Here is a 27,169-nt window from a genome sequence, read left to right on the forward strand (position 1 = left end):
TACCCAGTGTACCTATGCTGGTCGGTTCGGGAAACGGGCTACACCATCGTGTGACTGTGGCTACGTACAGGGCTCTCCACAACATGTGGTGTACGAGTACCCCCTTTTCGATGACATTGCATCACAACTAAGGAAACAACTATCCAACCACGACACGCACCATCTGCTCAGGCAAGAGGACACATTTCACATTTTTAACGAACTATCAAACGAAATATCCAGCAAAGCCCTGCGAGAATTTCAAAGGAACAACCAAAACTAGTATGAAATCCAAAGTAGACTCCGTGCACCCGTCCGGTTCCGCCGGGCGTGGACTTGACCAGCCGTCTCATGGCTGGGATATGCCACGTCTCGTATTAGGGGGAGGGTGTACAATCCATAGATCTTGACAAACCACCAAACATGACAGTAGAAATAGGAATTAAATTAGATGTGGGTTCAGACTGGATAATTTGCTAGGATAGAACTGCAGCGAATCTAACATCTCGGGTCAGCCCAGGGCCAGAGGCATGCCCACTGGGATCAGTTCGGTGGGCACGACCGACAATGTACACCATGTGATCAAAAGTACCCGGACACCCTCTAAAACATACGTTTTTAATATTAGGTGCTTTGTGCTGCCACCTACTGACAGGTACTCCATATCAGCCACCTCAGTAGTCGTTAGACATTGTGAGAGAGCAAAATGGGGCGCTTCGCGGAACTCACGGACTTCGAACGCGGTCAGGTGATTGGGTGTTACTTGTGTCACACGTCTGTACGCGAGATTTCCATGCTCCTAAACATCATTAGGTTCACTGTTTCCGATGTGACGTTGAAGTGGAAACGTGAAGGGACTGCATCAGGGACTGCAACAGGATCCACTGCAAGTACTATGACAAGCGGAAGGTGAGAAAACTTGGATTTCATGGTGGAGCGACTGGTCATAAGCCACACATCACACTGGTAAATGCCAAATTAAGCCTCGCTTGGTGTAAGGAGCGTAATCATTGGACGATTGAACAGTGGAAAAACTCTGTGTGGAGTTACGAACCACGGTAAACAGTGTAGCGATCCGATGGCGGGGTGTGGCTATGGCGAATACATGGTGAACGTCATCTGCCAGCGTGTGTAGTGCCAAGAGTAAAATTCGGAGGGGATTGTGTTATGGTGTGGTCGTGTTCTTAATGGAGGGGGCTTGCACTCCATGTTGTTTTGCGTGGCACTATCAAAGCACAGGCCTACATTGATGTTTTAAGCACCTTCCTGCTTCCCACGGTTGAAGAGCATTTCGCGGATGGCGACTGCATCTTTCAACCGGATCGAGCACCTGTTCATAATGAATGGCCTGTGGCGGAGTGGTTACACGACAATAACGTTCCTGTAATGGACTGGCCTCCACAAAGTCCTGATCTGAATCCTATAGAACACCTTTGGGTTGTTTTGGAACGCCGACTTAATGCCAGGTCTCACCGGCCGACATCGATACCTCTCCTCCGTGCAGCACTCCGTGAAGAATGGACTGCCATTCTCCAAGAAACCTTCCAGCACGCCATTCAAAGTATGCCTGCGAGAGTGTAAGCTGTCATCAAGGCTAAGGGTAGGCCAACACCATATTGAATTCCAGCGTTACCGATGGAGGGTGCCACGACCTTGTAAGTCATTTTCAGCCAGGTGTCCGGATACTTTAGATCACATGGTGTAGGTTTGTCTATCATGCTGGCACATCTGTAACGCTGCAGGTAGTGTAGATCAGTTTAAGTCCAAATGGTTTAAATGGCTCTGAGCACTATGGGACTTAACTGCTAAGGTCATCAGTCCCCTATAACTTAGAACTACTTAAACCTAACTAACATAAGGACATCACACACATCCATGCCCGAGGCAGGATTCGAACCTGCGGCCGTAGCGGCCGCGCGGTTCCAGACTGTAGCGCCTAGAACCGCTCGGCCACCCCGGCCGGCTCAGTTTAAGTAATTAACAATGTAGTATACAAGTAGAAATAGACGTCATAGAACTAATCTCATACTTATAGGTAACTTGGTAAATCAAAGAAATGTGTAGCATTAAAATAGTAACAAAACCTAGAGATGCTCATAGTGGAATAGTAGTAGAATTATAAGCACAACCTGTAGTAAATAATCTATGTAGCTGCAGTAATTGTAATATGAATCTAAACTGAGGACCCACTAATGTGGTTAGGTAGTGGGTTAATCATGTATCAATTGTTTGAATAAAGAATTTTAAAAAATCTGAAATTTCAGGAGAACTCAAATAATCATCATACACTGGAAGAAGCACAGTAGTACAAAGAGAACGCCACTGCCGCTGTCCTTCAAGCAGAGCTAGTACGCGTGTCTCACAGTTGTACAAATCGAGTACGGCCCTGTATGGACGTCATCGGTAGTCATTCCACGATCTACTCTGTTTTTCATCAAGAAGGGTCAGTCCCGCGTCAGTACTATTTTACATATCTTCAGGGTCTGTCCCAATCGGCCCATCCAGTTGAGCCGTACTTTGTTCGTGTTCCCGCCATTATGTATTTTACACCCTGTTTTTAACGTACTTCCACCTCACTACGTTAATTTAAATTACTACTGTCACTGAGATGCTACTTTGCCTGATCGTGTGGGGCGTTAGCAGCGCGTATCGATGCATCCCCTCTCGTAGTTTCTTTGCTCGACTGCTGTTACTTCCCGGTCCTTGTCTGTGGTAGTTCAGTTCGGTTCCGTTCGGGTCGCGAGTTCGGGTCTGCCAGTCAGTTGGAACGCGTCTGGAGCGCAGTCCGGACCTGCCAGTCGCGGAGTTGCAATGCGGCACTAGTGCAGTCGGGTTGGAGCAGCAGTGAGGTCTGCGTCGACATGGCTCGCCCGACCGTTGCCGCCACGCATCACTTGAGCCGGGCCACGGTCTTGGTGGATCGTCGGTCGGTCGTCCTACCGGACGACGCGTTTTGGCTTGCTGATCGTTCATGAGTCTTCTGTGTGTGTGTGTGTGTGTGTGTGTGTGTGTGTGTGTGTGTGTGTGCACGCGAGCATCGACTCCCGATTTGTGTTCGTCCGTGCTTACCTACTGTTGGGTATCGTTCAGGTCTTCTTGCAAGTGTTTGTCAAACTGTGTGTGTAGTTGGTGTGATTTCCACTGACAACCTGTTTTAAATGTTGACGGCGTACTGGCTCTGAGAGGTCGGTCGCCTCATCGGGCAACGTGTAACTGGTTCTCAGAGCGCTTCTGGTCCCCTTCAATTACCATCTTGTGAAACTTGGGTCGGCCCTTTCCTGGTGCAAGGATGTCGTTTAGCCAGTAGGCGTGTTTCCTCTGCATGGTTGGGTCCGAGCCAGTATTTCCGCCGTCGTGCGTCTGGAAGTGAGTGGGAGACGACCAGCAGTGCATCGCGACGGAGCAGCAGTCGCGGACGGACCAACAGGGAGTCGGTCGGTTGCTGCGGACCAGGGAAGATGCCTCCGCGCGGTGCAGTCGGCTGGGTCGCTGCGCAGTGTCGGAGCGCGTGTGGAGCTGTCCGATCGCTACGAGTTTCGTGGTTCACCGACCCAGGACGCCAAAGTTGAGTAGTGGTTTATTTTGAAATCTTGTGTTCAATTCTCATGTGCCGATTGGTGGCAAGCAAGCCATTTTGTCGGTCGCTCCGTGGCTGTCCCGTGGTTGGGTTCCGACGGATCAAGTATAGTTGGGCTCACCACCTGTCTCGCCTAAGTGAACAAGGGCAAACCGACCCCCCCTGGAGGCTTACTGAGTGCCACCGGTGTTTAATTATCTGTTGTCAGCTATTTTAAATTTTAGGGTGATGGTTATTTGTTTTGTTTTCTTAAAATTTTGCAAAATTAATTTTTAAATTTATCTTTCAAGCTTAAACACTGCAGCCTTCTGCCTTTAAAGAATATGGTAATATATTTTAAAAATTATGAAGTTTAATTGTGGGCCTCAGCCATATGTGTTGCACCTTGGATATGTTTTTTTGTGTGTTTTAAATTATTTTATTGCTATCTTAATTGAATTTTTGATTTTTTTAAGATTTCTTGTTGGCTTTCTGCCTTTGAAGGTCTCTGGTAATATATTCTGAAGTTTTGAAATGTAATTGTGCCCCTCAGCCATTTGTATTGCACTTTGCGTATGTTGTTTTGGAATTATTTTATTGCTATCTTAATTGGATTTTCATCTTGTTAAGATTCCTTGTTGGGGCCTTCAGCAGTGAAAGAGTTGCATTCGGTAAAGATTCAGCTATGTGCCATTTAGGTTGTAAAGGTTATTAAATTACAACCAGTGCATACAAATATCGCGGATTCAGAGGAACGGAAATTGAGAAATAAAAGTGTTTGTAATGTAGTTAGGACTTGTGGATTACATGACGAACTAAACAGATTACCTGAAAAAGTGTTTTATGATGGTATACGACAAGACCCAGCTATAGAAAGATACTAGACACCACAGCCAGCACAGGTACGGTGGCATCAGGAAGCGTTTAGAGAACATGAAGAAGAGCGCCTACGGTACGTGGAAATGGCCTGTATACCGTACCGTCCAAGAGGAGCAGTAAGAAAAAACTAAACTAAACTCCTCCCCCACAGGCCTTGAAGGCCCAAAGGCATCGACTGGCCACCGTGTCATCCTGAGCCCACAGGCGTCACTGGATGCGGATATGGAGGGGCGTGTGGTCAGCACACCGCTCTCCCGGCCGTATGTCAGTTTACGAGACCGGAGCCGCTACTTCTCAGTCAAGTAGCTCCTCAGTTTGCCTCACAAGGGCTGAGTGCACCCCGCTGGCCAACAGCGCTCGGCAGACCAGATGGTCACCCATCCAAGTGCTAGCCAAGTCCGACAGGGCTTAACTTCGCTGATCTGACGGGAAGCGAATGTTACCACTGCGGCAGCAGTAAGAAAGAAATTGTAAAATCGTTGATGTTACTCGTAAGCTAGATTTCATGGAAGGAGAAGTAAATTAAGTAACACGCCACAAGAATCGATTAAACTTGCTGTTCAAGTGCATCACTGAATGATTTTGTGTGTATAATTCTTCACCTGTAATGCACTGTGCAACACCAATTATAGGTGATAAGGAGCGTAAAAACATCTCAAACAGTTATTCGAAGTAGTATACAAGTTGTCTGTAATAACGTGCGAGAGAGCGGTTTATAAAATAGGTTGCATGATATTCGCAACGTGTCTGGATGCGGATAACCGGAGTACCTGTTGCGACTACACCAGGTCGGAATTCCCTATAGCTTCCTGGTATAAGAGGGAAACAACAGAAGGATGTTGCGTTTCAGAAGCAGCCTGCTAGAATTGACAGAAACAGAAATCCTCTAAGTCCGCGTCCACAAGCTGATACCAAGACGCGATTCATCACATAACACGTCAGACAACAATTCTGGTATACTTTGTACCACTATTATAATTAGGTGAGACTGGACCCTATCAAACTACGCAAAGCTTATGTTTCAATTTGCAGAGTTACAAAGCAGCTCTCGTCTTTTCTGCGTTGTTCTTTCCCTTTCTTCAGTCCACTTTGTCCCAGGTCCGAAGGCGACTTATTTCTCTGGCACTGCTTCCTATTGGCTATTTTTTGTTTGTATGACTTTGTGTTGAAAATGTCTGCTGGACTTACATGACCCTCTTCTAAATCGTATTAGACCTGCTGCGTCCAGAGTACGATTTTGAATTGTTCGAAGACGTCTTATGGTTAGGTGAGTGTGGCTATATCGATAAAATTATTTTATTGATGTCTGCCTCGAGATTCGACACTTGTGTGCCAGCGAAATAGTTACACTTCTCAAAAAAGATGACATAGAAGATTTCCTATAGAAATTAAGATCTATACTATACAATGACATGTAGTGCATTTGGAGACCAGTAGCGTGTGTCGCAGAGAAACAGAGTGTGAGACTGTACTTTGGAAAAAAGAAACTTACTGCTGGATGAAACCCGGTCACTGAAGACAGCTTTCACATAGAAATAGATATAGTTTGATAGTAGATTGAGATTTTTCACTCTGCAGCGAAGTGTGCACTGATAAGAAACTTCCTGGCAGATTAAAACTCTGTGCCGGACCAAGACTCGAACTAGGGACCGGCACACAGTTTTAATCTGCCAGGAAGTTTTATAATTTGATAGTGTTGCTGGATAATCAGTTTTTGTCCCCAGGGTTTATAGGGTTACCTAATTAATGAATATTTTTCTTTTCTTTTTCTCATTTAGGCAGTTGTAGTAGCAGTTGCACAGACTGTATTGCACTACTATATAGATATAAATATAAGCAGCTAATATCTCACTGCAAATAAAAGGCGGTAAATAAAAAGCGTAAAACTGAAAATAAATCATGTCATTTCATACGGTAAGCATGTAAAAGGATTGACATAAAAACATGTAGGGCCTGCCAAGCGAACTTATATTGTATCATGCCACATTGGAACCAAAATTTAATACGTGAAGAAAAGCTTAGAGAACTGGACAACTTTCAGTCAGTCGCAACTGAATAGATATCCATTAAGCCTTCGCTGCCGACTTTAGAAATTTGAGACTGGTGAATTCGTGACAATAACGTCACAAGTTTCAAGAAAAAATCAGCAATGAAAGACGAACAGTCATTTGATAATGTATTGTTCACCAACCGCGTTCCAGTTCCTATCAGTCCCGATTATGTATCTGAAACCATTGATAAATTACAGGGTTCAAATGGTTCAAATGGCTCTGAGCACTATGGGACTTAACTTCTGAGGTCATCAGTCTCCTAGAACTTAGAACTACTTAAACCTAACTAACCTAAAGACATCACACACATCCATGCCCGAGGCAGGATTCGAACCTGCGACCGTAGCGGTTGCGCGGTTCCAGACTGTAGCAGCTAGAACCACTCAGTCACTCTGGCCGGCTATTTACAGGGTGACAGTTATTGAACTACACTCCTGGAAATTGAAATAAGAACACCGTGAATTCATTGTCCCAGGAAGGGGAAACTTTATTGACACATTCCTGGGGTCAGATACATCACATGATCACACTGACAGAACCACAGGCACATAGACACAGGCAACAGAGCATGCACAATGTCGGCACTAGTACAGTGTATATCCACCTTTCGCAGCAATGCAGGCTGCTATTCTCCCATGGAGACGATCGTAGAGATGCTGGATGTAGTCCTGTGGAACGGCTTGCCATGCCATTTCCACCTGGCGCCTCAGTTGGACCAGCGTTCGTGCTGGACGTGCAGACCGCGTGAGACGACGCTTCATCCAGTCCCAAACATGCTCAATGGGGGACAGATCCGGAGATCTTGCTGGCCAGGGTAGTTGACTTACACCTTCTAGAGCACGTTGGGTGGCACGGGATACATGCGGACGTGCATTGTCCTGTTGGAACAGCAAGTTCCCTTGCCGGTCTAGGAATGGTAGAACGATGGGTTCGATGACGGTTTGGATGTACCGTGCACTATTCAGTGTCCCCTCGACGATCACCAGTGGTGTACGGCCAGTGTAGGAGATCGCTCCCCACACCATGATGCCGGGTGTTGGCCCTGTGTGCCTCGGTCGTATGCAGTCCTGATTGTGGCGCTCACCTGCACGGCGCCAAACACGCATACGACCATCATTGGCACCAAGGCAGAAGCGACTCTCATCGCTGAAGACGACACGTCTCCATTCGTCCCTCCATTCACGCCTGTCGCGACACCACTGGAGGCGGGCTGCACGATGTTGGGGCGTGAGCGGAAGACGGCCTAACGGTGTGCGGGACCGTAGCCCAGCTTCATGGAGACGGTTGCGAATGGTCCTCGCCGATACCCCAGGAGCAACAGTGTCCCTAATTTGCTGGGAAGTGGCGGTGCGGTCCCCTACGGCACTGCGTAGGATCCTACGGTCTTGGCGTGCATCCGTGCGTCGCTGCGGTCCGGTCCCAGGTCGACGGGCACGTGCACCTTCCGCCGACCACTGGCGACAACATCGATGTACTGTGGAGACCTCACGCCCCACGTGTTGAGCAATTCGGCGGTACGTCCACCCGGCCTCCCGCATGCCCACTATACGCCCTCGCTCAAAGTCCGTCAACTGCACATACGGTTCACGTCCACGCTGTCGCGGCATGCTACCAGTGTTAAAGACTGCGATGGAGCTCCGTATGCCACGGCAAACTGGCTGACACTGACGGCGGCGGTGCACAAATGCTGCGCAGCTAGCGCCATTCGACGGCCAACACCGCGGTTCCTGGTGTGTCCGCTGTGCCGTGCGTGTGATCATTGCTTGTACAGCCCTCTCGCAGTGTCCGGAGCAAGTATGGTGGGTCTGACACACCGGTGTCAATGTGTTCTTTTTTCCATTTCCAGGAGTGTATATGAAAAACAGTAAATTAGTTACAAACCACGGCCTGAACACTCTTTATTGAATATGTAAACATCACTACAAATGAAACTTCCTGGCAGATTAAAAAGTTTGCAGACCGAGACGCGAACTCGGAAACTTTGCCTATCGTGGGCAAGTGCTCTGCCGACTGAGCTACCCAAGCACGATTCTCGACCTGTCCTGACACGTTTAATTCCGCCAGTATCTCGTCTCCTATCTTCCAAGAGTCACAGAAGCTCCCCTGCGAAACTTGCAGAATTAGCACTCCTGGAAGAACAGATTTTGCGGAGACGTGGCTTAGCCACAGAATGGGAGATATTTTAGAAAATGAAATTTTCACTCTGCAGCGGAGTGTGCGCTGATATGAAACTTCCTGGCAGATTAAAACTGTGTGCCGGACCGAGACTGGAACTCTTTTCTTTCAGGAGTGCTAGTTCTGCTAGTTTCGCAGGAGAGCTTGTGGAAGTTTGGAAGGTAGAGACGAAGTACTGGCAGACTTAAAGCTATGAGGAGGGGTTCTGAGTCGTGCTTACGTAGTTCAATCAGTAGAGCACTTGGCGGCGACAGGCAAAGGTCCTGATTTCTGGTCTCCGTACGGCATAGAGTTTTAACCTGGCAGGAACTTTCATATTAGCGCACACTCCGCTCCAGAGTAAAAATTTCATTCTAGATCACTACAGATATTGGGAATTAGGTTATCACATGTTCGATATACCTGCAATCAATGGGGATGATTCGCCGGAGACGAATAGCGAAATTCTGCATGACGCGGTCAAGTGTCGGAACATCGATGGTGTCAGTGACCTCCTGAATAACTGTTTTCAGCTCAGAAACGGTTACGGGGCTATTGCTATACACCTTGTCTTTAATATAGCCCCACAGAAAGGAATCACATGTGTTCAGATCCAGAAAATATGGCGGCCAATCGAGGCCCATGCCAATCTCCTCTGAGTGCTCCAGAGCCAGAATGCGATCCCCAAAGCCATCCTCCAGGACATCAGACACTCTCCTGCTTCTGTGGGGCCGAGCTCCGTCTTGCATGAACCATATTTTGTCAAAATCAGGGTCACTTTGGGTAATGGGAATGAAATCATCTTCCAAAACCTTCACGTACTGTTTGGTAGTCACCGTACCATCAAGGAATATCGCACCGATTATTCCGTGACTGGACACTGCACACCGCACAGTCACCTGTTGAGGGTGGACAGACTTCCCGATGGCAAAATGCGGATTCTCAGTTCATAAATTTTGCTTATTGACGAACCCATCGAAATGAAAGTGGTCTTCGTCGCTAAACCAAACCATACAGAGCATACTAATTCCCATCACACCTCGCGGCCAACCGTGCTGCTTGATCTTCCTAACGCAAACCTTTCAGAAGTTATGACGATCGTATTTCATTAATTGTCACCCTGGATGTGATGCTTTTAGTTCATAATTGCTCAAGTTAATAGTCTAATTCTCATCAAACAAAGGTGCATGCGTTACTGGGAAACGTTCTTACGCAGTAATGAAATTTGACCGCCCTGCGACTCAGTAGCACTTTAACTCAAACCGAACAACTCTCTCACCGATAAAAAGGACGTGCGAAAACATTTGTTCATTAAATGCGCGAATTTCTCAGAATTAAAGCTTCCACCGTAGACAAAAGTTGCTACAACAGCAGACCGGCGAATAGACACACTGGACATTGTTTTCTCGCCTGAATCAGTACAGCGCCAAGTGAAATTTAAAAACAAGCAACAAACAAACAAACAAAAAAATAACAAAAACAGAAAAGCGCGTGGGCTAAACCGGGCGCGGCAGTTTAAGCCGTAGGCCGTGGCGTCACTCGGCAAATTGCCGCCGACGCCTGCGTCCAGTCTCGAAAACAAGCGGACCGCTGTCGGCGAGGCACAAACAAAATCCTCGCGCGATGAGTAACGAGGCCGACTGCGCGCGGAACAAAAGGCGGTGGGTCCGCCCACGCGCGACGTCACGCCGGCGCCCACCGCCGGCCGCCGCCTCCGCGCTCAGCGCAGCCGGCCCGGCCAACTCGCGGGGGAATCGGGTGGCCAGATAGTCAGGTAGTCAGGTAGCGGGATACGCCCGGGTGCTGCCCCTGCCCCCCCCCCCTCCCCCCCGCCCCTCCTGCCACTCTCCGCCACAGCTAATTTGGTTAACAGCTCCATCCCTCGCAGCGCGCCCCGCTAATTGCGTTACGCGATCTACGCACAACAACACAGCCTCCAAATTATGATCTATGATGGCAGCCAATTTAATCATCATCCTTCCTTCCTTCCTTCCTTCCTCGCCCGCTTCCGTCGTGGCCGGGCGATGAGCTCTCCCCTGCGCTGTCGGCGGACAAAGGCGCCGGCCGCGGGGGTCAGCTGTCAGCCAACTTGCTCCATTACTCCGCAATTTGCTTGCGCGCAACTCCTCTGAGAAATTTTGCGGCCACCAATCTCGTCGTGACAGCAGTCAGCAGATACCTTTCGGACCCAAAGACAGAATCTGAACACTGTTTGGACGCGAAACGTAAGCTAGTCTTTCTGCCGTAAGAAACGTAATGTCTGAAATAATTTCTACTGCTTCAATTACTTTTGCACCAATATTGAAGTAGCACGACGAGTTTCGTCAGTGTGCTTCCATCATCAGGTGGTCACTATTTTACTAATATTTTGTTACCACGATGCTTTTCCCTATCTTGCTGCCATCATCACTAAATATTAGTAAAAAAGTGAGTGAATCACTAGAAATTATTTCACAAATTTACAAAACCACCACAGTCCTCAAAACATTCCGTATAATATGGATAAATATAAGGAACTGTGACAGTAAGGCCATTAACCCACTTTTTACACAAATCATGTTTTCAATATTTTCGGTTTCTCCATCTGCAGCCACGTTTTCTTTAAGTAGTAAAAATATGACTAACGTACTCTGTTTTGAATAACAAGAGGTGTGCAGAAGTAATAATAAATTGTAATAGAAAACTGAACTGTCGTAATGAGAAGGCAAGACTTTAATACTTGTAAAGTGAATAATCAGACTGCAAGAATGTTGAACAACATAAAGAGCCTTAATTTGACTGGAATACTCTCTTTCAAATTCTGAAGGTGGCAGGGGTAAAATACAGGGAGCGAAAGGCTATTTACAATTTGTACAGAAAGCAGATGTCGAGGGACATGAAGGGGAGAAGGGGAAGCAGTGGTTGGGAAAGGAGTGCGACAGGGTTGTAGCCTCTCCCCAATGCTATTCAATCTATATATTGAGCAAGCAGTAAAGGAAAAAAAAGAAAAGTTTTCACCGATGACATTGTAATTCTGTCAGAGACAGCAAAAGACTTGGAAGAGCAGTTGAACGGAATGGACAGTGTCTTGAAAGGAGGGTATAAGATGAACATCAACAAAAGCAAAACCAGGTTAATGGAATGTAGTCGAATTAAGTTGGGTGATGCTGAGGGAATTAGATTAGGAAATGAGACACTTAAAGTAGTAAAGGAGTTTTGCTATTTGGGGAGCAAAATAACTGATGATGGTCGAAATAGAGAGGATATAAAATGTAGACTGGCAATGGGAAGGAAAGCGTTTCTGAAGAAGAGAAATTTGTTAACATCGAGAATAGATTTAAGTGTCAGGAAGTCGTTTCTGAAAGTATTTGTATGGAGTGTAGCCGTGTATGGAAGTGAAACATGGACGATAAATAGATTCGACAAGAAGTGAATAGAAGCTTTCGAAATGTGGTGCTACAAAAGAATGCTGAAGATTTGATGGGTAGATCACATAACTAATGAGGAGGTATTGAATAGGACTGGGGAAAAGAGGAGTTTGTGGCACAACCTGACAAGAAGAAGGGACCGGTTGATAGGACATGTTCTGAGTCATCAAGGGATCACCAATTTAGTACTGGAGGGCAGCGTGGAGGGTAAAAATCCTAGAGGGAGACCAAGAGATGAATACACTAAGCAGATTCAGAAAGATGTAGGCTGCAGTAGGTACTGAGAGATGAAGAAGCTTGGATAGAGTAGCATGGAGAGCTGCATCAAACCAGTCTCAGGACTGAAGACCACAACAACTACAACAAACAGCCTGAATAATGAACTTTGGCATAAGACCTACAATAATTAATTTTGCAAAACTGATCACAGAATCTAAACTCACTCTGAATGACGTAAGTTTATCCTGATTGAATAATGAAAAAAAACATCAAAATATTTACTCCTTATCTCTATTCTGTGCAAATCTGGATAACGCATTGCAGCGCTGCTCTGCATTCCGCGCCTTTTGTACTTAAAAAAAAGACGAATGATCAATAAAAAATTCTAAGAGACAGGTAGGTGAAAAATGGCGCTGCAATAATAAAAGAGTGACTTCAAAAGAAAAATTATCTTATAATTCCTCTTAACGTAAATAAAAGATTCCATTGCACTTCCATCTTCACAGTTAAGTTATCATTACATAATCATCTTAATTAAACACATGGATAAACTGAGACTTTACACTTGAAACATAACAACTGCTTCCTCCCTTTAACACAGCTAACCACTCTCTGCTACTTCGCCTACGCGTACACCAAAGATGATAACCAAGCCCTCCGATACAGCTAACAACATCGCTGCTCGCTCACATGTAACAGCTCGAGAGCAAAGATACGACATTATTGTACAAAGGATTAATACTCAAATTACACTTATCAGTGTGTACTTATGATGAAAACGTCGTGAGTTTGTGCCTTCAAAGCCAAAAAAGTCGTTGTCAAAATAGTTATTTGTCGCACAACATTATTAAAACGCCAGGTGTGGCCTATTCGTTATTTCCTTCCATTAAAAACAATCAGATTTCACAGTACCGAATTGATGAAACATATTTGGCACCACATTGTAAGAATAATTTTGTGTGGTTGTTTTCTAATCTTTCAATGCTAGTGGCAGTTTGATCAGAAAAGAGAGCAAGGACCCAAAAGCAGGAGTTAACAGCCATAACAGGAAGAAAGCCGTAAAGGCATGGTGATAAATACAAGCTCAACAAAATAAAGGAGGTTAGGATAGTAGGAGAAGCTTACATTATCCACAAAGAAGAAGACATTTCTGCAACTGCAACAGGGAAAAGTGCCACTAAGTATGAATTTAAAAACCAAAAGTTTAATACCATTCGTAAAGTAACTGTTCGGGTACAGGAAAAGAGAAGTCTAGCATACAAAAAATCATTGATTAGCATTTATGTGTCAAAGAGTAACAGGATGACTCGAAAGTAGGAGACCTGCTGGTTTTAGGAAAAGCTCCAACAGATTAAAGGCGTAAGAGCGTGGGAGGCGGAATCAGAGCTATAGAAGGAGATGTTATTCATAAAATAAAGGAACATATTGAATCGTTTGAGGTAAAAGTTATTAACAAGTACAGATATTAGAAGAACGAAATTTTCACTCTGCAGTGGAGTGTGCGCTGATATGAAACTTTCTGGCAAAAGAAAACCGTATACCGGACCGAGACTCGAACTCGGCACCTTTGCCTTTCGTGGGCAAGTGCTCTACCAAAATTTTAATCAGGCAGGAAATTTCATATCAGCGCACACTCCACTGCAGAGTAAAAATCTCATTCTGGCAATATCCCCCAGGCTGTGGCTAACCCATGTCTCCGCAACATCCTTTCTTCCAGAGGTGCTGGTTATGCAAGTTTCGCAGGAGAGCTTCTGTGAAGTTGGGAAGGTAGGAGACGAGATACTGGCGGAAGTAAAGCTGAGAAGACGGGTTGTGAGTCGTGCTTGGATATCTCACTCGGTAGAGCACTTGCCCGCGGAAGGCAAGAGTCCCGAGTTCGAGTCTCCGTCCGACACACAGTTTTAATCTGCCAGGAAGTTTCAGAGATATTCAGTATTTAAGGGCAGTTTGCTCTAGCCGATAACTGTTATCGGCGTGAGCAGCGTAGCTTTTCCCACCTGATGATGGCGGCCAGGTGGACCGCTGATATATTGTGTTCAGATGACAGTTTGATACTGCTGGAAACACGACAAGAATTTGGTATGATCATAACCTGTCAACTGTGATAAAGCTTGAATATTACGTAAAGCTCACAGTGAGATTTCTCTCACCATAAACGATTATCCGTCACTTACCGGGATAGAACATAACAGAGTATTAAATGAAAAGGACATATGAAGATTCTTAACTAGAATAGGCTTGTGACGTCTCGTTTGGCGAGATATCTGTGTAGCAATCACGTCCCTAAGAGAGCCTACAATCAAACAAGAAACTACAAGAACCGATACATCGCGACAGTGAGCAACGTCCAGCACGACATCTACATCTACATCCGCATCTACATTTACATGATTACTCTGCTGTTCACAATTAAGCTCCTGGCAGAGGGTTCAATGAACCATCTTCAAGCTGTCTCTTTACCGTTCCACTCTCGAACGGCGCGCGGGAAAAACGAGGACTTAAATTTTTCTGTGCAAGTCCTGATTTCTCTTATTTTATCGTGATGATCATTTCTCCCTATGTACGTGGGTGCCAACAGAATGTTTTCGCAATCGGAGAAGAAAACTGGAGATTGAAATTTCATGAGAAGATCCTGTCGCAATGAAAAACGTCTTTGTTTTAATGATTGCCACTCCAATTCACGTATCATGTCTGTCGCACTATCTCCTCTATTTTGCGATAATACAAAACGAGTAGCCCTTCTTTGTACTTTTTCGATGTCATCCCGTCAGTCCCACCTGATACGGATCCCACACCACACAGCAGTACTCCAGAATAGGGCGGACAAGCATGGTGTAAGCAGTCTCTTTGGTAGACCTGTTGCACCTTCTAAGTGTTCTGCCAATGAATCGCAGTCTTTGGTTTGTTCTACCCACAACATTATCTATGTGATAATTCCAGTTTAGGTTATTTGTAGTCGTATACCCTAAGTATTTAATTGAATTTACACCCTTCGGATTTGTGTGATTTATCGCGTAATCGAAATTTAGTGGATTTCTTTTAGTAGTCATGTGAATAACTTCACACTTTTCCTTATTCAAGGTCAATTGCCGCTTTTCACACCATACAGATATCTTATCTAAATCATTTTGCAATTCGTTTTGGTCATCTGATGACTTTACAAGAGGGTAAATAACAGCATCATCTGCAAACAATCTAAGACGGCTATTAAGATTGTCTCCTATATCGTTAATGTATATCAGGAACAAGAGAGGGCCTATAACACTTCCTTGGGAAGAAGAAGAAGAAGAGAGACGGGAGACATCACAACGTTCAAAGTTTTCAACTCTACGTGTTAACTTCATCTCATCTCGGAACTCCTTCATTAGTTTTATTATTTCGGCGATAGATTCTTGCACTATATTTTTGGGCTTCTTATGTTTCATTAAGTGCTTGTGCAGCTACTAGCCTAGCCTTTTCTGCTTCGTCTCTTACTCCCTTATTTCATATGTGCATTTCCATGCTTTCTTCCATACTTCTGCATCTGTTTTTCTTTGAAAATTCTAATATTTCATCTCCAGTCACAGTCCGTCCATTTGGAAAAGACGCATGTGAACCAATTCGAGTATCTCTTCTGAATGGCGTTTTTGGCCTATTACCTTCTTCTTCCTCGTAATCTCAAGTTGTTACAGCGGCGACGTGTCTTGAAACGACCTCTTCTACCTCCTTGTTATTACTACCACTGACATTACTTAATTCATCTTCTATTTGTACTCGTATGCTGTCTGTCACAGTAACTTCGTTATCGCTAATGCTCGAATTTGAGTGTTCCATAGGAAAGACCAACTGTCCCTCTCCTAAATCACTATCAGCCCTATCTTGATTTTGATCCATAGTACTTATTGCTTTATTTTTAGCTTGTTCTTCTTCTGTCCATCTTACTTTTCGTTCTCATGCAAATTAGAAACCGAGCACATTGGTTAACACAACAACAAGGAAACTTTTCACAGCTAATATCTCGCCATATCACAACACTTTAAAAAAAATCTATATAAAGCATATCCCTTCCAAAATTTTGAAAGCTAATATCACGACACTGATAACAGGGAACAGAATCGACGAAAAGATAGAAAACTGAAAACGAAGTACATATGTTAGTTGTTCGTGCCAGCATTCGTACTATAGATTATCTCGGTTCTAAATGTTTGACCGATACTGAGTCATTAAAAAAAAAAGAAGATTAAAATATCTGACTGCATCCTAGAACATCCTTTTTTTTAATTCGATCCAGGCAGGGTCGGCCAGTTTACACAAAATCCCATGTATGTGTGTAAGTGGATTTAACACAATCGGAATTAGTCTCTATACAGACGGACCCTCGAGAGCAATGAGAATGAATGTATGCAAACAGACTGATTAAACCTATGAAATATTGAGGCCCTAGCAACGAATCTTAAGACTGGAATTTATATATAATCATAACAAGATTATTAATTGCAGTAACAAAAACAAGATTTCAGTGAGCTTTTTGATTCATTAGAAAAGAAAGCATTAAAATGGAAATGCATCTGAATCAATCTTCAAATCACCGGTTACAAATACAGAGTTAAAATGAGATTTAGAGAAATGGTAATATCGACTGGCAGAATTACTTCAAAGGTTCATAATTGTTTACTAATCACACTTTTGACTTTATGAAATTTACCTCATCGTCCCTAGACATAAGTTCCAATAACTGTTTAACTGAGTAGAAAATCAAACAATGGCAAGCACCTGATGAAGCACTGACAAACACGGCACAGAAGATCATCTATCTGAACTACAAACTTGGGACTGTCCTAACATGCCAGAGTTGCTAGCTATGTTCACCGTAATCTTCGATGTAAAACGGGCTGAGTGTCACCATATCTGGCTTCCACAAACCACGACGCTAGAGTTGTTCTTCTGAGGATTCGAAACCCTAGTCGTCTGTTCCTGCTGAGAGGGCAGCCTGCGGAGAGTTAATGTGTTCAGTGCCAAACCGTACGATGTAGTCCCTCCTCTGACAGTAAGAAACTGATTGCTCCTTTCTCCCCACCAAGAAAAACTCGGCCACAAATCCTCTTATAATTTATATCTGCCAGCCAATGACGTAATTGTTTCTTTAACAAAACATCCCGCCAAGAAGAGGCAAAATGTTATAGAAACCAATGAACTCGATGTCCTTCCCTTCTTCCTAAAAAACTTCCCTCTATGTGTCACATCCTCATCCAGTCACATCAGTTTCAGCAATCGGTGTAGTCCCACCCAGAAGCTAGCCTAACATCGCAGGTCCTCGGAAAAGCTTAAAAATTGTGCTCAAGAGCAGCCACCATTTCTGTGCCATCTTCTGAACTATAGTATGTCACAGCGTTTTTGTCACGTTTTTTGGAAAGCTGGAAGATATTTGCCTGCTGAATGCAAAGTTCTGTCATCAGGAGTGAAAGCTTTCATCTTCCAGGGTGGAAACGTGAAACAAATAAAATAATAGGTGGGGCACCGGCATGACACCCAATGAGGCGACTTTCGTCCCTACAACACGAGACCCCTGTCCACGTTTCTGCGAAAGATCATGTTCTTAGCTCACTGGGAGGCGTTTTTGCCATGTCTGCGACACTTGTCCTGCATCCTCAGTACTTAACGATTCTAAGTGTACCTAAATGTACGATTCTAAACGTACATAACGATTCTAAATGAATATAGACAGCACCAAGTTAAATTAAAGAACGTTAAAAAGAGTTGAAGTCAGAACTTCCAGTCACTGTAATCTCGTCAGTCCGTGAAATCTTTTATGTTGCCATAGTGTGCTTAACTCAACTCCCATCCAGTCGAATTATTTACCATTAAAAACTAAAACAGGCGAGTTCAATGGTTTGCTGCTTTTCACGGTTACAACTGTATAATCCAAAGGCAAATTTCCAGCCTTATTACCACACATATCTCTGGAACTCTTTCCGTGAAATGTTTATTGTTGGAAGAAACATCTTCTGAAGTTCATTATAGAGCGCTGATACTCTTTGTAAAACTGTATTAGGGACATCATTGACAGACAGTTGGATCAACAACATGTCTGTAGTGGTTTTGTTCTATGTGCAGCTTGACCTACAGATACAAAATCTTCATGGCATGTCAGGTGAAAAATCTAGTTCATGAGATTCCATTTAGCATTCACACGGACCTTTTTGCTACAAATGTCGCAGTCAAGGAACTTGTTTGCTGGTTTTCTCGAATCTCGTGTGGTAGTCGTTGCTAATTTAATAATCAGAATAGTGAATTACATTACAGGGTTGTCTCAGGTGGACTATTTCTACGTGTAAGTGCAATCGCCTTGAAAAGAAACAACAAAATCAGTTATCAACGAAATTGTATTCGAGTGAATAATCTGGACAGCGTTGTGATATCTGTTTAAATACTCACTCATAGTGTTCTGCACACGCAGAGTATGCACGCATAAGGAAACCTGCTTCTTAGTACAATGGGTTATTCATCTGTCCATCGTCCATCTGCCACATACTCCTCAGGAGTGATTTCCTCCCTTTTCTTGCTAGCTCTGTAAGGAAGCAACACACTGTCCTTTCAAACCTTAAGTTGAGCCACCTGTCAATCGATGGTCGGTCCTAATGTCACTGCAGTGCTGTAGAATTTACCAGTAGAGAACATCAGTGACTGTTTATCGATTTTACTCTAAATAAAGAAAGACGTGCAACAAACATTTTTCCTATAGATGGAAATAACGTTAAATCGTATGCTTGCTTCCATAGAAATGCCGGTTTCAGCAGAAATAAGTTCATGATCGTTTTTCTCTGTGGTGAATGGTGTGTTTGGCTGAAGTTTTCAAACAAGACTACACGAACATTTATATGCTCATCAGAAATCTGAAATGCAAATTTTAATATAACGTATCTAAAAAAATTCATAATACATACGGCTGCTTAAAATATGAAGCCTGATGAAAAAAGCGAATACTCAGTAGACACGGCCAGATGTCAATGTAACTTGGCACATATACACACCATCGTCGGATATGTAAATCATTAGTATAGCAAGGCTTTGTGACAGGTAGAACTGCAACAACAGTGCATTAGTTTTCCTGGTGTTCAGTGCTTTATCAGGACTGGTACGGTGTATATCTGGTGTGAATAGCATCAAATGATGAGTGATCACTGCGAAGGACATCGTTTTCAGCACGTGACAGAGTTTGATAGGCGCTTCGCTGTGGGTCTCCAATTGCCCAATTTGTTGACTCATTCTATAGCCAGATTTGTGTGGGATTCGAATGTGATAATGGTCTTATGTTGGACTGCATGCCAACAGGAGGGCAGCCGTACTCACGTCAAGGTTACAGTCGACCACATCTGACCACCACAAGGCACTTACACTCTGTGTCATCCCACGCAGTTGGTCAGAAAATTGCAGCAGCGAGAATAGGGAATTAACGTCCCATGCATAGGCTGCCTTGACATCACAACACAAACGGCTGCATTTGGAGTGGTTCCGTGATTGGAAAGCAGGGACTGCTGTTAAATCACGTTGAACTGAGATCAGTGATGAATAGTAGTTCTGCGCTACCCCTAATGACCACTATTGGCGCGTATGGAGGCCGTCTGGGAGGAGAATCCACTCTTCCAGGATTTCGGAACGGCGCAGTTGTGCTACTCCAGGCGTCATAGTGTAGGAAGGCAATAGGTATGACTTTAGGTCGCGGCTGATAAGGACTGAGGGAACTCTGCTGGCACAACGGTACTTGACGGACATCCTGAGTACTCATGTGTTACCTCCCATGCGACAGTACCTGATGCACTTTTTCAACACGACAATGCTCATCCACATATGCCACATGTCTGTATGAACTGTTCGTGTGATGCTGAGGTGCTCTGGAAGCCAGCGAGATCCCCAGATGTGTCCCCGGTAGAATATGTGTGGAGCCAGTTCAGACGTCAACTCTGTCCCTGTACAAGAAGTTTCCGAGATAACGAGGACCACTTACAACAATTGTGGGCCAACTTGTTTAGGACACGGTAAAACTGCCTTATGACACCCTTCCCAACTGAATCGGTGCATGAGTCCTGGCCAAAAGGGATACAAAGTTTTACTAGTAAGTGTTCTTATACTGTGAAGTGAACCGTCAATTATGACGGTTCACAAACAGCAACTTAAGTGCACATGTTATTCCAAAACGTTATCGTGGAAGTAGGGGCCATGAGGTGCAGGTGAAATAACACACACTGCTAAATATTCCCTTTTATCTTAAAACTTTCTCAATAATAAATTTTTAAGTCTAGCATTTCTTAAAAAAATAATTTCAAAACAATTTCAAATAGCTTGACAATTTTCAGTATGGAAAGATGATTACCAGGCATGACATTAACAACTTGCCAATAATGAGATTTTAACTTGATATATACACATGTGACTACAGTAAAAAACTCTTTTAAAAATATCTCTATGTAAAGGATATGGCAAAGTCTGATGTTAACAATAAGAAGATTTTATACTTGTTATATCAATAAGGGAACAATTCCAAAAAACTTTAAGTAGCTAGCTTGTACTAAGCAAAAATAGTTGTCTCTCGCCAGTTACATAACTTATATTTGTTACAAGATAAATGTTAACAAGCCAGCACACAAACCTTCACATTAAAGGCAGTACCCAAAAAAAAGTTTCTTAGCTTGGTGAGGGAGTCACACATGTAAAGGGCCCCAAATCACAATAGGCGGAATAGTTACTGGTCGTCTACAGGGCTATAGCAGATCAGCCCCAAAACTTCCATAACAAGCTGCCACCTCCCCGAGTTACTCAAAACCAGAGGGTGTAGCAAGGGCAGTGCCTGCACAGACTCTGAACCACAGAGACCCGTGACACCGACCCTAAATCACCCAATCGAGGTGTGAATGAAAGCGGCCCGACCAAGAAGCAATTACCACATTCCCGCGGGCAGGCAAACTAAAACTGTAGTGGGACGAACCCAACAAAACCACTGGTGAAGAAACTCATACACTTCACTAGAACTTGAAAACCGTCTCTTATACATATATAGATATATAACTAACTCTGTTACATAAAAACAGTACTCAACTTCTCACACTCCACCCCAGCGCTGGGAACACGTTGCACTTCCAAATGCTCGTAAGAGCCAACCGCTGCCAGTGGTTTCAATGGTCGATAAGAAGACCTACAGTCCCACGCGCTGATCTCCTGCACCATGGCTTCTAAGCTTCATAAGCCACGTACATGCGGGTAAGGCAGACTTAGCCCCAGACAGCCAAGAAGTCGGGCAAGGCACGTGAAAAACAGTTGATGACCCCCAACAACAGGACCCTGCTCGCGCCACCTCTCTCGGCCACAGCCCAGTCCGCCCTCCCCAATCGTCACGCGACCGTACACTTGCTCCACCTCCCGCCAGGGTGCCTATTCTGTATCTTTCCGCCATTATGCTGATCGTATCGGAACTCAAGAGCACCGAACGGTCTAGTACTCGAATTAGAGCCCCTGCATTATTCAGTATGCACTTCGGAAGCGATTCCGTTCGGGTGTAGAGCACAGAAGCGCTGTTGTCGGTTCGCGTCGGGCAAAGCCAATCAAAAGCAAGCGGCCGCACATCCGCGCATGCGCACTGCAGCGCGCACAGCGCCACGAACACAAAGTGTCTAGCAGACGACACAGGCGCGCTATTCTTCCAAGTACCGAAAATTGCGTTTACGTTGCCATAACACATGACGCCGCATTCCATCGAGCTGACGTGCCCGCCATCATCGCTCTTGCCTCCTCCTTAACAGTATCAGGCGCAGTATATCCATTTCCATGATTCCCAGCTGAAATGCATAGAAATTTTAACAGTTTCCCTGACCGCATGTTTCCATGCATGCATAATAACGATAGCGTATTTGACTGTATTCTGCAGATTGTCGTAAATGCCGCATTATGTCATCTTGTTCTCATTCACACTGACATCGTGTTTTGGATTTCAAGTTTCGGAAAATGAGTTAGGAATAGTGTGTAGTACCATATTGTACTGATACATCTATAAAAACACCTGAAAAATTGATTCTGAAAGTTTCAAAGAATAAGAAGGTAAATAACTCGCTCCTAGAGATCCAAATGATTAAGTAGCCCACTTCTCTATAAGATACGTCAACGATGTGGGTCTTAAAAAAAATTGAAAAAACGCATTTTCGAGAGCTGCTGCAGTTCGTCGAAGTTTATAGCATGCATCTCATGAATGAAAATGTTTCGTATATGGTGCCACAGTCTAAAAATATTACAGCAGAGATCTTTCATCTCTGTCTACTGTTGTTGAGGATTCGATCGCAGACAAATTCTTGTGACAAGCAAAATTATCAAAATGACTGCTGCTAGTTACATTCCCAGTAATGTAAGTTGTGCTCTTAGAATCCTGTCTAACCGCATTCTCGGAAATCGCTTCATATTCGGATAAAAAGGTGAATTATTTCTGACAAGAGAAAATATAAAGGTATCTGCCGGTTGTTTCACTCACAGAAATTTCATCTCCACCAATTTCATATTTCGTTTTTTAAACACACAGAAATCACGAAATCATTACTGAGGAAGTGCGCTCTTACATGTAAGTAATGACGATTATTGCAGAAAAATCTTAACTTACACGAATAACGATGTCTCAGAACGTGTTGCATATATGAAGAGGAAAAAAAATTTTTTGCACCTATCTGGGCATGAACTCGTCTCCTTTCCTCTTCCATTCCCGCACGCAAACCACTTGGCCATGCCAAACAACAGAAACGTAGTGCTCAATTCTTGTGCTATTGCGTAGAGGAACGTAGGCTATCTTTGTTCCCAAACGGTGCTGCGTAAGTCATAAATGCGTGATTGTTTGGAAGGTTTCCGATATCAGGTTTCACATAATTGCTTTCCATTGTTACTTGAAAGTTGTAAACACGTTTCGATAATTACTAACTAAACCGTTTGTGGGAAAAAGTACACAAAGTCACTAGTAACGTCAGTTCACACTCCTGTAAAATACGTAAGCAGAGCCGATGTCTTGATATTTAATGATCTTTAAACTCTTATTTGCATAAAAAACACGTATTTCGAGAGAATATTGACCGAAAACGCTATTTTTTTGAATTTAATCATTCACAGTAACAACCTAACCTAACCATATTTCTAACAAAGGAAAGTAGTCTATTATGAACTTACTTTCCAACTGGATGCGTCCTCTAGTGATTCTTTAGTAACACAATCACTAAATCCAAAGCTAAAACAGCTAAATATGCTCAAAATAACAAATTATAGGTGTACATAAACCAGAGCTCACCGATCGACAGGGCCACACGGAAATTCAAAACCTCTCTGTACAATTGTCATAAAATCGGTGGGAGAACCGTTCGGTAACAGGTCTCAGAAGCTTACTGAACAGGACATTTGAATAAAGAACCGAAAATGACGTCACTACTGAGACTAACCTACTACATCGATCGGTATGAACGGTACAGAATAGTGCCCCAGAGGGCGGCAGCGATCCAAACAGCGCGCCAAACCGAAAGCCCCACCGCAAACACTAGACGCGAAGCGAAAGCACTCCTCCTGGCACGATATTCGAAGAGGCGGACACTACTACGGCTCACGAAGTCCTTTGAATTTGACTGGACTTTGTAATCAGCGAAATAACATCATATACCTTCCCAACTCATAAAGTTTCTTTTGCTCCTCCCTTTATGAGGGGTTCACTTGTTTTGTCAGGGAATGTACGTTTGCAGTGAGAATTGGCCACTGTCCGTGAACAGCTGGAGGCTGCGTTGCTTATCGTTGGCACAATGAGCTGTGATGGCGCTGGGTGAGCTGAGGCGAATGCTTTGGTACCCCTGGAGCCTATAGTGTTTAGGTTTCCGTGCTGCCGTTGCGCCCCCCCCCCCTTTCCCCCTCGATTCGCACGTTCCGGCCGGTTGACAGTTCGGAATAAGGGATCTTCCTGAGAGGCCCAGACAAGTGCATAGGGAGGGGCTGATTGCCATTTGGAATTCCAATGTCAGGTGGGTAATGGAGCCCATCGGTAAAATAGCAGAGAGGCTGGGAAGGAAAGCCAGTATCCACACTGTATACCTGCTGAGGAAATCTCGTCCGAGATGTGCAGGAGGCTCTGCCGTCAGTGATTGAGCACACTGGGTACACCCAGCTACAAATCGTGGCTCATTCAGGCACGAATGATGCTTACCACCTGGATTCAAAGGCTATATTCGTTTCCTAAAGGTGGCTAGCGGATTAAGCGAAGAAATCTAACCTCTCCTATGGGCTGGAGGCAGAGCTATTGTTCTGCAGCGTCGTTCCCATCCGATCATTGTCCTCTGCTCCGAAGCACTGTGGATGCTGTAAACCAGAGACTCAGACGATTCTACGTCGGTATCTGATGTGAATTTTTCGACCTCCACTATCGGGTGGAGAATTGCAGGGTACCGTTTAATAGATCAGGCGTGCGCTACAGGCAGAAAGCGGTAACTAGGGCAGCAAAGTACATACGGTATGAACTTGTGCGATTTTTAGGTTAGGGAAATCTCTCCACAGGCCTAATAGGATGTCCAGGAGTCCATGCAGACTGGCATTCAGCATAGCAGCTCGGAGAAAGGAAGTTTTGATACACTATCCGTTAACTGCCGAAACTAATCTCGCTTATAAACAATAACAATGCCCGCAAAGCACTGGGACAGAAAGCTGGATGAAACCAGAGGTTCGTAGCAATGAAATTCTAAGTCCCGATTGGAACGCTTATCGCAAGGATAAGTTGAAGGTTGGTAGTAGAGGCGTGTTTAACCAATGAAAAACACGATTAGTACAGACTCAGAACGCGAAACAATTTAGGAGGTAAGTGTTAAGATTGCATTAAACATAGTCACCCGATGCTTTTATAGGCATCGTGCCTCAGTAACAATAGCGGCAGAACAGTTGAGGGGAAACTTGGAGAATATTTCGAGTAAATTGCCTGGTCATATTCTAGTTTTAGGTGGAGGTTTTAACTTACAGCTATAGACTGGGAAGACTCAAGTAATATAAGACAACACCTTAGACCTTCTGGTGGCAGAAAAACCCGAACTTTACGACTCGATTATCCTAGAACAGGAAATCAGTGATCGTAAGGCCGTTACAGCACCACTGAAGGCGACTGTAAATGGGAATGCAAAGAAAGCCAGGGAAATCTTCCTGTTCAGAGACAACAGACAGATAACCGAAATTTTCATCTCCAGCACTGAAAGTGTTGGGCATAAATGGACAAAGTTCAAGAGCACCGTGAAGGACGCTTTAGAAAAATAGGTCTCCAGCAAAATTGTGAGCGATGGAAAAGACTCACTGTGTTTTGAAACCGTGTCAGGAAGCTGCTACGAAAGAGAAGAGAGCTTCACTGCAAATTCAAACGTAACCAGAGCCTCACAGGTAATCAGAAACTAAACTAAAGTAAGCCAAGTTGAGAGTAAGGAGGATTACCCGTCAAGCGTTCAACAAATACGTAAACAAAAGTCTATCTACCAACTCGACAGAAAATAAAAAGTTCTGGTCTTCTGTTAAATCAGTAACTGAATCGAAGACATCTGCCCGTACACTCTGTGACCATACCGGAACTGAAACGGGTAATGACACAGGGTAGGCCGCAATACTAAACATCTTTTTACAAAACTGTTTCACAGAGAAAGATCACAGTGTAGCTCCTCCCTAAAATCTGCGCACGAACAACACAATGACAGATATGCAAATAAGTGGCCAACGGATAAAGAAACACTTGCAATTGTTCAACATAGGAAAGGCAATTGGACCTGACGGGATACCAGTTCGATTCTACACAGAATATGCGAAAGAGCTTGCCTCTCTTCTAGCAGAAGTGTCCGTAGATCTCTTGAGGAGGGCAGCGCTTCCAAAAACTGAAAAAAAAACATTCCCTTCTTCAAAAAGGGTCGTCGAGCAGACGCACAAAACTAAAGACGCATTTCTCTGGCGTCCGTCCGTTGTAGAATTTAGGTACATGATTTATGCTCTCGTATTATGACATTTCTGGAGTCCAGAAACCTCTTCTATATAAACCAAAATGTTTCACAAAAATAACAATCACGTGAAACCCAGCTGGCTCTGTTCGTCCACGAGACACAGAAAGCAGTTCTTCTGACTGGTTTGATGCCCGCCACGAATTCCCAATTCCTTTCCTGTGCTAACCTCTTCATCTCAGAGCAGCACTTGCAACCTACGTCCTCAATTATTTGCTGGATGTATTCCAATCTCTGTCTTCCTCTACAGTTTTTGCCCTCTAGAGCTCCCGCTAGTACCATGGAATTTATTCCCTCATGTCCTATCACCCTGTCCATTCTCCTTGTCAGTGTTTTCCACATACTACTTTCCTCTTCGATTCTGCACAGAACCTCGTCATTCCTTACCTTATCAGTCCACCTAATTTTCAACATTCTGTAGCACCAAACTTCATTGCTTCTCTTCTGTTCCGGTTTTCCCACAGTCCATGTTTCACTACCATACAATGCTGTACTCCGGATGTACATTCTCTTCCTCACATTAAGGCCGATATTTGATATTAGTAGAGTTCTCTTGGTCAGGAATTACCTTTTTTCCAGTGCTAGTCTGCTTTTTATGTCCTCCTTGCTCCGTCCGTCATTGGTTATTTTACTGCCTAGTTAGCATAATTCCTTAACCTCATCTACTTCGTCACCATCAATCTTGATGTTAAGTTTCTCGCTGTTCTCATTTCTACTGAAAGGGTACAGTACCACCCGACATTGAAAATAGGTACAACATACTTCATTATTTTTGTCAGAAGAACACATTTTTTTGTAAAATAACTCAATTTCAATTAATACAGCGAAGCCGGATACCAGTGTGGGAAAGAATAACAATTTATTTATTTAATTGATCACATGTGCACTCCCACAAAGTAAATCCCTACATCCAGTTTGGTGAGA

Source organism: Schistocerca americana, chromosome 5 (assembly GCF_021461395.2).
Source record: "Schistocerca americana isolate TAMUIC-IGC-003095 chromosome 5, iqSchAmer2.1, whole genome shotgun sequence".
Classification (NCBI taxonomy): Eukaryota; Metazoa; Arthropoda; class Insecta; order Orthoptera; family Acrididae; genus Schistocerca; species Schistocerca americana.